General features: G+C 35.9%; 1 long non-coding RNA gene across 1 annotated transcript in view; it reads right to left on the bottom strand.

The window, feature by feature from the left end:
- Positions 1–15,763, bottom strand: part of LOC116663013 — a 56,562-nt gene that overhangs the window by 38,776 nt on the left and 2,023 nt on the right. The window contains exon 2 of the long non-coding RNA XR_004319013.1: positions 6,987–7,169. This is a non-coding gene — a long non-coding RNA (uncharacterized LOC116663013). The remainder of the gene's footprint in view (positions 1–6,986; positions 7,170–15,763) is intronic.

Below are 15,763 nucleotides of genomic sequence, written 5' to 3'. Positions count from 1 at the left end.
CTCTAGAAAAACAATTTAGTCCATTGCTTAGATGGATGAGGGAGGCAGGAAGAAGTGCATTCCTACATGCACTTTATAGACATTTTGCCAATTTTTCCAATATGCCTGCTGGAATTTTAATTAGAATTGAATTTTCCCTAGAGTCCTATTTTTTAAAATATTTAACATTTTAATAATATCGACTTTAAGTTTATTAAAATTTGAAAAAGAATTACTGTAATTCTTTAAATTAGCAGATTAAAATAATGAAATTATTATATTGGTAGCATCAGATAAGAGATAAATTCAATATATTTAAGATAAAAATCCACAAAGAATTTAGAAGAGAAAATTATCTGCTTAAGGATATCTACGGAAAACATAGCAAATGTCATACTTGTGATGGATCAGTGAAAGAGTCAGGATTGTAACAAGATCTACTTCCACTACTTCTATTTGAAACTTCACTGGAGACCCTAGGCAGTAAAGTAAAGCAAGAAAATAAAATAGGAAGCGTAAGAAACAGCAGGAAATAAATAAAACTGTCATTACTTGCAGATGATATAATTGTGTACAGAGAAAAATCCAAAGATCTGTGGATAAATTATTGGAATAAAAAGAAAGTTTATCAAGGATGCTGGATACAAAATCAATATAGAGATCTATTTATTTTCTACCTACAAGCAATAAGCAGTTAAATGGAATTTTGAAAGATACTATTTAGAATATTATAGAAAATACAAAATATCTGGAAAGAAATCTCACAATGTATGTGAGAGTCCTGTTTGGGAAAAATCATAAAACTTTATTGAGAAACATTTTAAAAGATCTAATTAAATAAACAAACACAACATGTTTATGGACTGTAAAGTATAATATCATGAAGATAAAATTCTTTCCAAATTGACTTTAGGTTCAATGCAATACCAGGCAAAATCTAAAGAGTTTTTTTTTTTTTTTTTTTTTAGAATATCCAATATTCTATCTTGAAAAACAACATAGGGCACTCACTTTCTTTACTAGCTAAAAGATTTAACATTAAGCTAAAATAATTAAAATACCATGGTGTTGGTTTAGGGAAAAATAAACAGAAAAGAATAGATTTAAAAGCTCAGATATAGACATACAGGAATATGAAAACAACATATGACAGAGATGACACCACAAACCAATGAAGAAATGACAAATTCTCAACGAATGAAAGGATGGAATTGGTTCTACTTACGTGATAATATGTAATTTGAATACCACCTTACATCACAAACAGCAGCAACAAAAACAATTATATAAAGACAATTATCGCTTGCAGCATTCCTCGAGTTAAGAGTTGGTCCATGTTCTGTTCTGTTTTGTTTTCTATTTCAAGACCATGAACAAACATTGGATTTTTAATCCATTATGGTGGTTTCACAGGTATATACATCTATCAAAATCCATCAAATTGTACATCTAAAGTATGAGTAGTTTACTGTACAGAAATTATACCACAATAAATTTATTTAAAAAAAACTAATAGGATTTGAAATGTAAATAGAAAAAAACCATAAAAGCAAAAACAAAAATAAACAAAAAACAAAGTAGTTAACTCTACACAGTCCTTGGAGAGATACTGCATAATTCAATACCTTACCTTCCTCTAGTACCTAATCCCAATCCATCGTATGTGAGAATTTTCATTTTTTTTTATTCTGCTACTATTGGATGCTAGGAATTATCACTGTCTTAGTCCATTTAGGCTGCTGTAATAAAATACCACAGATTGGGTGGTTTATTTATTTCTCACAGTTCTCGAGGCTGGAAGTCTGAGATCAGGATGGAGGTATGGTCAGATGAGGACTCTCTTTCAGGCTGCAGATTTCTTACATCCTAACATGACAGAAGGTGAGAGGGATCTCTCTGGGGCCTCTTTTATAAGGGCACTGATCCCACTCGTGAGAGTTCGACCTCATGACCTGACTTCCCATAGACGTCACCTTGGGCACTAGGTTATCAGCATATGAATTTTAGAGGAAAACACAAAAATGTTCAGTTGCTGCTTCCCAGTGAGCTATTTAGTTCTAGAATCCCATCCTGAGGGTGTCTTTTCTATAGGTTTTGTGGTTGCTCTCAAAATAAACACACTCTGTGTGCTGTTACCTTATTTTGAGAACTGATCGCTAGATAAGGGAATGAGAAACTGGCCAGCATAAAGGAAGAAAGAAGGGAAGCCCATCGAAAGCTGGGCTATCAAGTCAGTCATGGCTATGGGCACATGGGGCTCTACCCCCGCTGGGGCTACTCTGAGGAGCCATTTAGAATGCCTTAGAATTGCCCTCTTAAGCAGGATTGAGAGATAAAATATGGAACACACGGTTACATTTGAATTTCAGACAAACAACAATAAATTTTAACATAAATCCCAAATATTGCATGGGATTTTTTATCGTAAAATTTCCTATTTATATAAAATTCAAATTTAATTGGTGTCTGGTATTTTTATTTGCTACATCTGGCAACCTTGCTTGCAAGAAACACAAAATAGTATTTATACATCAGCTTTTTCTCTCAATTGGTCAGTGGTTACCCCTTAATGTGCAAATTCCCTGGAATTTCCAGGCTTACAAATGAGTTGGAATGCTTGCTTAGGTCCTCACAGACAAGTCCCAGAGCAGAAAGCAAGCACCATCTAACACAGCTGAGGCCAAGTGCAATCAAATTCCACCTAAATACAATGGACACCACTCCCCTGGTAGTAAGAATGGGAACCAAACCCATGTGAGCTTAAGCACGAGGCTTTACCATTCCCAGGTATTTAAAATTCAAACCATTCATTGCAAACAGCATAGTTATGTGAGTCAGACTTCTAGCAAGAGGCTTTTTCTTCTCCTGGCTCAGTCAGGTGGCATACTGCTGTGATATATTCCCAGATACAGGCAGAGTTTTCCAGGTCCACTGATGGACTCTACAACCATTCACAGTCCCCAGCTTTATAAAGGGACCTTTGTTCTAACTCCCTAAGCATCTGGGACTGCTTTCTGAACTCCCAACGACCTGTAACACTGAGGTCGTAGTTAGATGATCAGTTCTGTGTGCCTGTGTGGATTTCAGTTCTCCCCGACTGTTATGACCTGGAGTGAACTTTTTGTCTCGTTCTTTCAACTGGGATTTTTATTTCTTGCTATGGAGATTGACTAAATATTGGTGTGTATATAGTGTTTTCCTGATAGTGAATTTTTTTTTCCCTACCAATTCTGTGTGGTTGAAATGGGAAGGTGGCCTTTCCATTTTAGCTCATATTTCATACAAACAAAACCACTCATCTTTATTCCTAGTCTATCTTTTTGTGATCCAAGGCTCGAACAGAAAGTCCTTGAGTTGCCAGGTGGGGCTTTGTTGGAGTAGTTTTGGCAACAGGCATGAATTGAGACAGCCGTGTCTGATGACCCAGCTGCCTCGATCCTGCAGCTCACGCCCACTTCCTGATAGCTGTAGCCTCTAGCCCACTCCGTTTTCTCTCAACCCTACAGAGGGATCTCTAATGACAGAGTAGATCCCTGTTGCCTCTTCTGGCTATAGATAGGTGCAATTTGCCAAGGACAGTCACTCCACCTGTAAGTGTCAGAACAAGGAAAAGAAGTGCCTTTATGTGAGAAAGTTCAGAAAACAATGAAATACACCTTTCACTTCACAGAGAAAGCCTCATATGGGGCCCCTGAAATTTCTTTTCCCTGGGCCTCCTTCCCTGCTGCCTTTACTCTCACCTTTTTTTTTTTTTTTTAAGGATTTGATTATTTTCTTTCATTGAAGTGTAATTAAAATGTAACATTATTAGTTTTCATTGTATAGCATGATGATTTGATAATCTGTATATATCACAAAATAATCACCTGAGTCTAATATCCATCACCACATGTAGTTACAAAAAATTTGTTTTCTTGTGATAAGGACTTTTAAGATCTATTCTCATAACTTTCAAATATGCAGTACAGTATTGTTAACTATAGTCACCATGTTGTATATTACATCCACATGACTTTTTAATTTTATAACAGGAAGTCTGTACCTCTCACCTTTCAGAGTGTCATAGTTATTCTTGTTATAGCCCATTTGGATAGGTAACTGGATCATTACCTTTTTAGGGTGACTACCCAAAGACGGTGAGATTTATCTTGCCAATACTAGTGATCTTTCATGATATAATGTTGGTGACTATCTTGCTAAAATCCACGCTCTGCCAAAGGATATTGGTAAGGCACAAAAGCTCTAACAGGGGCAAGTGTGACATACTACTCTGTGTAAGCACATGCTGATGTATGTGTCTGTATGTAGTTAATGCATGTATAAATGATATAGAGACAGCCTTTTGCAATGTATTATCTTAGCACTTTGAATTTTCCATCTGTGTCATTTGTTTCAGTTCAGAAATAATATCTAAAATTCTCCTTAATTGCTTTTTTATCATAAAATCCTATTTTACCCAAATTATTGCTGAACTTTAGAAATTCTAGGACTGTATCATCATGCGTAATGTAGTTTTAAGGTGGGAAAAAGTTCGAAGAACCTAATACCTAAAAAGAAAGAAGAGTATTCTCTCCTCTAGCACTTGTCCTAGGACTTGTACCAGGAACCTGACTGATGCTAGTGGCTGGACTGATACTTGAAATTAGAGTTGCAGAGAGTAGAGGTGATTTTTATAATCCTTATTGTGTCATAATTGTTAATCACTCAGGTTTTTCAGAATCAAGGAATGGCAGCCCTCATGGGACATTACAGCTGAGATATAGCAAGAGCTTCTATTTTTGCACGTGCATTGTGCATGAAGTTGGGAATCTGTTTATGTTGTTTCCCTTTAGTCTCAAACACACATGCACACCCTCTAGAGGAGGGAAATTAGATGGCTTTCTCCATATCTCAAGCTATAGAAAATAACGCCTGAAACATAGGAGTGGAGGTAGGATTGGGTCTCAAAGTGTGGGGTTTAGAGTTGGAATTGAAAAGATTGTTAACAGATTGGATATCATTTTAAGGGCAGAAGAAGAGTTGATGATAAATTCTGTATTTTGAGTTTGGGAAAGATGCAATCTAGTGATGCTTTTGTCCATGTGTATCAAAGGAAAGATGCTGGGGGAATTTTAACAAGCTTAGTTTTGAATAAGCTATATAAAAAGTGACTCAGAAATAAAAACACGTACTATAAAAGCCAGCACAAAAACGTGGGCAGTTAGAAGAAACACTGCTCCCATTTGGTCACTGATCTGAGACTATATATTTATACTTAAAATATATATATGTGTAAAACACAATTATGTTGTTTCTAGTACAAGTAAATTTTTAGGAGGTGGATGTACTGCTAAATATACAAAATCAAAATTAGTAATAACTAATTCATTAATAGTTATAAATAGCAGGTTTAGCCAATACTAGAGATTTATTGAGTGTTTAATATAAAACTACACTGATCGAAGTGCTTACATATATTAATTAATTTAATTCCTACACATCTATGAAATAGTTAACCATATCTCCATTTCACAAATAGGGAAACTGAGGTAAAGAGATGCTAAATAGTTTGGTTTAATTTTTATAGATAAGACATAATGTTTAATGCCTTGCTTTAAACACAGAACAAATCCAAAAATACCTAAAATAAAAATTACAGATTTTTTGTTCTAGTACCTGTAGTAGCTTTTGAAAGAATTGCAATTCTATAAAAGATAAACATTAATATGCATAATAATAAACTTGTAAATGATTTTTGTGTTAGAATATTCTTAATAAGTGAAAAATAAAATCATAACTATTAGAGACTAAACAAACTAAAATGATACTGCCATAAAGGAGAACCACTAATTCAGGAAGATCTAGCAACCGAGGGCCACGGCATGGGGACCAACAGCTCTATCAACATTTACAGTCACTGCCAAGCCATTATCTTTGCAGAATACAAAAGCAAAGTTGCTAAAGTTTGTCCAGAGTTAAGGAAATCATCTAAATTATATTCATAATATTCTATTTAAGAAAATAGAGGCACGGTTTATATATTCACTACCTATTTAATGAAAACCCCTGCCACTCACTTTCAATGTGGGGGTAAAAAAATCCTAAGTATTTGGGCATTTCCTAGGGTTGCTGTAAGCATCACAATTTTGGTGGCTTAAAATAACAGAAATGTACTGTTTCATGGTTCTGCAAGGCAGAAGTTCAAAAATCAGGTTGTCAGCAGAGCTGCACTCACTTCAAAGGCTCTAGGGGAGAATCTTGCCTCTTCCAGGTTCTGGTTGACTCAACACATTTCTTGCACCTGCATCACTCTGATCTCTGCCTCTGTCTCCACACAGCGTCCTCCTGGGTCTGTGTCTTCCTTCCTGTCTCTCATAAAAACTCCTGTCATTGGATTCGGGGCCCAATAGGATAATGCAGGATGATCTCATCTTGAGATCTCTAACTTCATTCATCTGCAAAGACCCTTCTTCCAAAGAAGGTCACATGCACAGTTTCCATGACAAATCTTTTTTGGGGGCCACTACCCAAGCTACTACATAGTTAAAAGTATAGTTTAGACAAAACCTTTTTGGCTGTAAAACACAGAGACCAGTCACACTAAACCAGGTAGGAGGATATTATTATAATGATACATGTGAAGCTATGAGAGTACTTCCATGAAGATTTATGAAAACAGAAAACATAATAAGTCAGACCAAAGAGGGTCCAGAGCAGGAGTGTAGTTCTAGATTCACACAGGTTCAAGGCACCTGAGAGAGAGTTCACCACTCTTTGCTCTAGTCCTTTGCAGATAATACGTTTCTTCTGACAATGCGTATGTCTGCTTTACTCATCCCACTGTGATTGGCTTCTGCTCACTCACAAGCTCTGTTTTCCCATTAGTTTGTTTTCTACATGACATCACAGTCTACCCAATCATGTGTCTCTCTACATACTGTTTTCTCCTCTTACTTCTAATCAGACAATTCTTTCTTAGATTATGAATTTAAATTTCTGAATTAGAGAATTTGATTGCCTCAGCTTACCTTTACTTGTCAAGTGACCCAGAGATGACTAGAGGATAGGTCACCCTCTGGTCCAGTTAGTTGTGGCTGGGAGTGAAGAGGTGGCAGTCGATGCCTTCAGGGTACACAGCCTTTCTATTGCAGAAGGAAGACTCATGGATCAGGAATTGGAATACAGCCAGGGCAGGTAGAGTGCTTTGACATCTATAATAGAAAAGATAGCAATCAGTTCTTTGAACATTATATGGAACTTAAAGTTTCTTTATGACATTACATAGATATTAATTCATTTTGGCATTTTGGAAAAGATATTTTCCACCATAACAATAATAACTTTAACCTTTTAAAGATTTGACATAGGAAAGAAAAAATGAAATTTCTAATACATGACTCTAAATTTCAAATCTTTAAAAACAAGTTAAAATGCGTATATTATAGACCATTAGGAAACTATCCAACACATATTTTTAAGAGTTTGAACTTATTTTATAGGAATAATAATAACAGCCAAACAAATTTGGTCTTAAGATTATGTCTAAAATTGAAAGTAATATTAAAACATATGCTAGTGCTTACATTTAGCTTTTAAGTTATAAAAAAGAAGTATTTTAACCATTTTGATTAATCTTATTGCTAAAACTTCATTTCCAATGCAATATTGATAGTTGCTTTGACCATTTAATAAAAATTAACAAAAAGTTTCATACAGAGCATGTTGATAGAGATTTAAGAAAAGACAGTATAAGATATTTAATCCCCAAAATGTATAAATTCTTTTGGAGAAAAGCATAGAATATTCCATATGATTTCCTTGCTATGGAATTTAGGCTTACACTATTTTTTTCCCATATGGTTGTATTTTTACATACTTGATATAACTGTAAAACTTTATAATTATATAAAGCTATATAATTATAATTTTAAATTTTAAAATTTATATTTTATCTTATATTAATGTACTCCAAATCATGTAGCTGACACATAGCAAATGCTCAATAAATTTCTTATGAATCACTGTTATTCTTAACATTTTATGAAGATCTGTGTCTTATTTCTATTTCCTAATTTTCTTAACCATTATTGTTCTTCTCAACTAGCTCTCTTTATACATCAGATATTTCCAAAAATTAGAATAAAAATTATACAACTAAATATAGGCCAGTTGGAATATTCTGACACTGCATTTGCTATATGAATTTTCCCTATATACCATGGATTCTCTTACTATTGCATTTTTCCCTTCTCTATTATAATTGAGAGTATTACACAAATAATTCAATGTGTTTAGTTTTTACCATTAGTTCTTTTATACCTCTTATGTTTTCCAACCCTGTTAAACAAATGATTTTATTTGAGGTCTACAAGTCCTAAAATCTCTGAGAATGTGGATAATAAAATCAACTTTTACTGGATCATATCAAATCATTGCCAAACCATCTTAAAAAAATGGAATTCTTTCACATAATAGCTAACTCTGTGGTGCTAACATGAAAAATACTGATTTAAAAAAATAGATATTCCATCAAAGAGAAAGGAGAATAAGAGAGAAAAATCTGGAAGGGGACTTCTAGAACTCATTGGTTAAAAAGCACATTGACTCCTCCAGTGGAACAATCAGGCTCCTAAAGACATGATACGGTCGAAGGATGCTTTGTTTGACTTCCTGTCCCGTGGTGTTTACAAATTTCCACCTCCCTTCTCCCTGTCCAGTTCTTTCAAAGTAACTTTCCATTCAATAATTCTTTCTCTCAAATAAGTTAGTTTAATTCAAATAAAAAAGCTTGTCCTAAGAGCTTACTTTGAACCTAATACTGTTCAAGGCAGCACTGTTAACATCCTTGCCTTCGTGCAATTTATATTCTAGCATGAGACTATAGGTAATAAATAGTTAATTAAACATTTTAGTTAAGTATAAGCTATTTAGAAAATTAGTGTTATGGAAAAGTTAGATCAGAATGAAGGAAAATCTGGGGTATGGGGTAAGGAAGTGCATGTTAAAATCAGCCCAGCAGGGTAGTCTCATTCAGGGTTCATTTTAAGTCCTAGAGGAGGAGATAAAAAAAGCATATACTGAAACATATCAAATAATTGTGTGGATATCGAAAGGAAGAGCTTTTGGGCAAAACAAGGTTGGGGATCAAGAGAATGTTTATCAGGAGAGTGTCTGGTGTGTTCTATGAACAGCAGGGAAGCCAAGGCAGCAGGAGAGGAAGTGGTGAGGGTGAATAGGGAGTCTTACTTAGCAGATGAGGTCAGGATGATGAAGGAGAGGCAGGTCATACAGAGCCTTAGATGCCATCAGGAGACTGGGTTTTACTCTGAAAGGAACAGGAGGCTACAGAGGGCTTAAAGCAGAAAAGTGATGTATTCTACGTGAGGTTTTAATTATTGAGAATGAGGGTGGCCAATTGCATAGCGTTCTGGATTCTCATACTAGTCTTGTTGGCTTAATTAAATTTAAGTCAGTATTTCTAGGTCATCAAAATCTCTAAGGTCACTGACAAGACCAAGTTTTTGTAAGTGAAATTTTGAGAGTCAGACTGGACTCTAGACAGCGCTGATCTGCATTGCTCCTTAAAGTGTGGTAAGTGGGATTTCAGCCTGGGCGATGTGTTGGAGTTTATTAGAAATGTAGAATTTCAGCAGCTACCCTAGGCGTTCTGAATCAAATCCTGTTTTTTATCAAGATCCCCAGGGGATTCATTTGCACACTGCATTTCAGGAGTCCTGCTCTGAGGTAGTGCTACTCTGTGGAATCTTTTGGCACGCACCCAGCTCTTTGTGGACAGTCAACTTAGCTTTATCACCAAACTCTCAAAGCATGGAACTGGTTCATTCAGGTATCTCAGCACCAGACCATGCTCTGATCCTCCCATAATGTATTATTAAAATTTTTCTAATCATGCTTGAGCCAGGTGGCAGTGTCAGAATAAAACTGAATGTTCTGTCACTCCACAAACAGCCAGCCAGGAAACAAGATGCCTGCCTCTCACCTAGGTCACCGTATTTAGCCAATTAAAATTCAGGGTGCTGACATAAACTTGAATTGCAGATGAATAATAACTACCACTTATTATAAGCATGTCCCAAATATTGCATAGGACGTGTGTGCAATTCAAAAAATGTTGTTGTTTATCTGAAAGTCATATTCAGCTAGACTCTCAATTTTATCTGACTACCATCTTTTTCTCCAAGCCTGTCTAACTTTTGCAAATGATGTTTTTGGATCTTCCCTCACTTGACTCTGGATAGGAAAAAAAAACACATGAGAGATGGGAATAACATGTATAATAATATGCATTGTGGGATATCTGCGTTCTCCAAAAAACAACCATATGATCTGTTTTCACTCCTTATTTCCTGGGGAGAGCTTAAGGATCTGGCTAATAATAGGGCTATTTCTGTCAATTCTCAATAAAGCCCCTAAGAGGGTAACTGACTCCAACTGTCGGTGTTTTGTTTTGTTTTTTCATGGGTTTTTTTTTTTTTTTTGGATAAAGGGTCCTTCAAGATTTCTGTCCCCAGTATTGTGCTTTAGTTGCTATTACTGGACAACATACACACATATACCGCTGGATACACAATATCTCCCCATCCTGAAACATTCATTATTTTAGAAAATATTTCCAACCCCTAATTCAGACAGACAACAGCTAATTCATTTCTTGTATAAAGCTTTTTACAAACTCATAATCAATGATATTTCTACTCAGTAAGAAGGCAAGTGAATATTACTGTCTTTCCTTTAACTTTCAGACCATCTCCAAGTCTTGCTAAAACTCCTCCCTTAACTTTTCACAGAACTGCCAGTAGTCTACATGGCTTTAGCCATAAGCCAGAACTCTTGTTCTGTTCAGCCGAACTCAGCCTGAATCTAAATGTCTATAAAGTGCTTCCTTTCTAACATCTCAAGCACTGGCTTCTGCTACTCTAATCTATTACACCCTGTAGCACCAGAATAATCTTCTGAAAGTGTCATTTTGATAATGTCACTCTTTCACTAAGATGCTGAAGTACATACATCAGGCCAGATTTTGAGGTAAAGGAGCATCACTCTGAACTATGATAAGCTCTGTAAATTGTGTCTGCTGCACTAAAATGTCTTGTTGGCGTACAATCCAGAAGGATCTTTTGATCAATTATTGGTCACCAAGAGCCATTAGTCAGTCCCAAGGCTTCCAGTGAGAATCCATAATCAGCTCCACAAGCACTGTGGGTAACTACTAGAGACATCTTCACGAGGGAAATGCGAGTTACCTTTTCCACAGTGGTTTTAAACAAACACCTACACAGTGTGGTCACAATGCAAGCATTTGTTCTTCTGCCACTTTCATAAAGAATAATGGATGATTCTGTCACTAACAATCAAACAATTGTTCATGTACCTAAAAGAAACTCTATCATCAGGAACTATTCCGGTGCTGTGTTTTCACTCACTGAGAAGAAGGAAGGAAGCTATTAACCATTTCCAATTTGATGCATATAGTCAAGATGTTGGGAAACTTATCTGATATATAACATATAGCATTACCTGGGTAAGAAAAATATTTCTTAATGTGGCTGCTGCTTGTTATAATTATACATTATACTAGACAGTTCATAGATAAAATATGCAGAAAATGGTTCACCTACTGAGAACACTGGTGGACTGAGGAATTCTATGTAAGTGACTTTCCAAGTAATAGAAGTTGACTGACTGAAGTCCCAATTTGTTTTTGTGTTCAATGTATTAAGTATAGGGGTTGCTCTAAAATACATTAGATACATCCCTGCTTTCTTACATTTGATTTATACAGATATGGTTCTGTGTTTTTGTATTTTCATGACTCGAGCTGGTAATTACATAACTCAATGATTACATTCTATGGAAATACATAAATCACTGCAGAGTCTACACAATAGATAAGACAAGACTTGGAGTCCCTTTACTAAAAGTTGACAGACTGGCATGACTTTTTGGTATTTGCAAGAGATTATGTTTCCCCAGTCTTCTCTTTTTTTTTTCAGCTTTTACTCATTTTGCTAACACATCTACTTCATGAATTATTACCATCAATCTTTTTATCTTGCTGTTGTACATGTAAAGTGAATAAACTCTGATTCTAATTTTTGGCCTGAGGAGATACCTAGTGATTAAGTCTGCCCGACAAATGAATTCATAATACTCTCTGACGGCTTTTTTAGGGGTTAGTAGAGAGAGTCTACCTTCTCTAGGTTTTTCCTTAAAATTTTATGAAGAACTTCTGGTTTCAGCTACAACATGTAAAGTCATCTTGAAAGTCATCACTCTTGTCCTTACAACAACAACAAAAGTCACAAACTATAAATCAACTACTTTTCTTGGATCTGCCAAACTGCCAAAGGCCACCCCAAAATCTGAAGTGTCAGCTGACTACAGAGAATCACTACTGAGATCTGTTTACCTGGAGCAGAAGCTGCTGAAACAGCTTCAATGGTAGGAACACTTACATGCTAATTTTCACAATTTGCTGGAGGCACATATTCAGTAGCAATGATCTGAGTTTTGGGTGACCAAGCACCCAAATCTTGGTTTTTGTTACCATTTGGCCATGAAAGGAACAAGGCTCCTTGAAGAAATGGCTGATTCTACGGCAGATGTAGGAAATAACACAAGCTAAGCCTCGATATCTTATAATGCCAAAAAATCAAAAAGTGCCTGAAACAAACAAACAAAAACCCAACCATACACACATACATACAATAACTCCCAATAATGGGAGTATGTCTAAGTAGACCAGGCTCCAACTGAAAGCTCCCAATGGTCAAAGCTGGAACAATTTGAACAATCAAATAAAGTAGTAATGGATTACAACTTACAGTAATATAAATACCTATGAGTCCACAGTGATATAAATAAATGATTAAATAAATGAACAAGTGAGGGAGAAGAGGCAAATCTTCCAATGGGAAGAATTCCAAATAATTTATACAAACAATATGCCCCAAAGAAGGAGCATAACTCCCTACATCTTAAGTGTGAGATGCATAGAATTAATTTCTTACCCAAAAGCACAGTATGAAAAGGTGGGGGTGAACTTTTAGTGGCGGAGCCTGGCAAACACTACCTCAGCCAGGCGATCAAGGTCAACATCAATGGTCATAAATCATGTTGACAATATTTACCCTTGATAGCAGGTAAGGAGATGGTGCCTTACCTCTCTGATCTTCCTCCCAATAACCCACAGCCCTAGTCTGATTGTGGGAAAAAGACCAGACAAATTCAAATAGTGGAGCAGCCTGAAAAATACCAGTTGGTACCATCAATGTCACAAAAACAATAAAATTCTGAAAAACTGCTCCAGTTAAGAGAAGCCTAAGGAGACATGACTAAACTAAATGTAATATGGTATTTTGGGTGGGATTTTAAAACATAAAAAGAAAATTGGGTAAAAGCTAAGGAAATCTAAACTGTCAACTTTAATAATAATATATTAATCCTGGTTCATTAATTGTAACAAGTTTACTAAAGGAAGATATTAATAATAAGGTAAAATGGGTTTTCTGTTTATGAGAACTCTTATTTTCTGTATTTTCCTGTAAATTTAAAACTGTACTAAACAAAGTTTACCAAAAAGATGAAGATTTCTTTTGGCTAAAGGCTTCATAAAGTAGTGAAAAGATTAAATTCACACTGAGAATGAACTATATATGGTTTATCAGAATGTTAGCTAAAGGAAAAATTCTATGATTGTATATACATATGTATGTATATATGTATATGTTCTATATGTATACATACATATATGTATTTGTATGTGTGTGTACATGTGTGTGTATGTATTCAAGTGAATATTCTAAGGTCTGCTTGGTAGCATGAAGGATTCATCTAACTTAATATACTATTGAAAGCAGTCAATAGATACATTGAAAGAGTGCATATAAGATATTTCGGGAACAACTGGAAGGGGCACTTGACTCCATTTGGATGGAGGTTGGGGAGTCAGGATATCAGAGCTCAGAAATGACCCCAGTCTGAGTAGAAGTTCATCAGACAGAAGATCATGGAAGCAGGACAGAAAGATAGATCCATACAAAGATGGGGAAGATGTAAAGACTTTTAGTTTGATGAAAGAAAACTGAAGGCTTTTCTGTTTGATTACTTCCTTACTATCTTTGAATTAAGAATACAAATCATTGGCTGAGAATCAATCAGGATATCATAGGGTCAGAAGTTTAAAAAAGTGAAAAATGATTTAATAAGATAGCATTGCTGTCAAGGGATTAGATATGATTATTAGGTAGAAGAAAAGAAGACAATAACTGAGTTAAGGGATCCAAAAGGATGTGAAATTCTAGAGTAGGAAGGATAATATGATTCTGACACCAATTCCAATGTGTGAGTTCCCCCACCACACACACACACCAAGAAATTCCCAGACACCAGCTGGCTGCCCTATAATTCAACTCAATTCTGACACTACCCACCTGGAGAGAGTGTGAGATCCCACAGTTTAAGTCCTCAGTACCACAAGACCTGCCCCTTCATTCCCACTTCAGACACCACTCTCAAGTCTAGGTTGTCACTTGTGCTGACTGACTAGCTATAGATTGGAGGTTCCCAAAATCTCCTCCTTGGGCTTGATTAATTTGCTAGAGTGGTTCACAGAACTGAGAACATGTTTTCTAAATTATCAATATTATAAAAGGATAGAACTCAGGAACAGCCAGATAGAAAAGATGCATAGGGCATAGTAAGGGGAAAGCTCAAGGAGCTTCTATGTCTTCTTCAAAGGCACCCCTCTCCCAAAATCATGATATGCTCACCAACCAGGTTCCCTGAACACTGTCCTTTTGGGTTTTTATGGAGGCTTCATTACACTGACATTATTAATTAAATAATTAGCCACTGGTGACTGAACTTAATCTTCACCTCCTCTCCTCTCTTTGGATGGTGTGCGGGTGGGGGTGGGAATGAAAGGTTCATCTGTCTAATGTCATGATTCATCCAGTGACTTCACTGACAACCAGCCCTCATCCTTAGGTGTGATCCCAAAGCCATCTCCTTAACTAACAAGAGACACCTTAATCACTGTCATCACAGAAAATTCCAAGGTTTTAGAAACTCTGTGCCAGAAATGGGGACAAAGACCAAATATATACACTAGACCCTCTTATCCACTGTTTTGCTTTCTGTGGTTTCGGTTACCTGCAGACAACAGAGGTCTGAAAAATCTTAAGTGGAAAATTCCAGAAATAAATACTTCTTAAGTTTTAAATTGTGTGCTGTACTGAATAGCTTGAGGAAATCTCAGGCTAGCCTGCTCCATTCCACCCAGGACATGAATTGTCCCTGTGTCCAGAATAGCCACTGTTAGTCACTTAGTAGCCTCCTCGGTTATCAGATCAACTGTCCCAGTATTGTGTTTGTATTCAAGTAAGCATATGTACTTAAAAATGGCAGCAAAATGCAAGCATAGTGATGCTGGCAATTCAGATATGCCAAGAAGAAACCAGAAAATGCCTTCCTTAAGTGAAAAAGGTGAAAGTCAATGAGAAAAAATCATATGCTGAGGCTTTATACATTCTATAGTAAGAACAAAGTCTTTCAGCTGTGAAACTTTGAAGAAGGACAAAGAAATTTGTGCTAGTTTTGCTGCTGCAACTCAAACTGCAAAAGTTGCCACTACAGTGTATCTTAAATGCTTAGTTAAGATGGAGAAGGCATTAAATTTGTACCATAGATATTTTCCAGTGAGCAAGACCACATTCATATAACATTTATTATATCATATTGTCATAATTGTTCTATTTTATTGGTATTGTTGTTTATCTCTTAC

The sequence above is a fragment of the Camelus ferus genome, chromosome 1 (assembly GCF_009834535.1).
Source record: "Camelus ferus isolate YT-003-E chromosome 1, BCGSAC_Cfer_1.0, whole genome shotgun sequence".
Taxonomy (NCBI): Eukaryota; Metazoa; Chordata; class Mammalia; order Artiodactyla; family Camelidae; genus Camelus; species Camelus ferus.
This window is presented reverse-complemented; position numbering and strand designations above follow the sequence as displayed.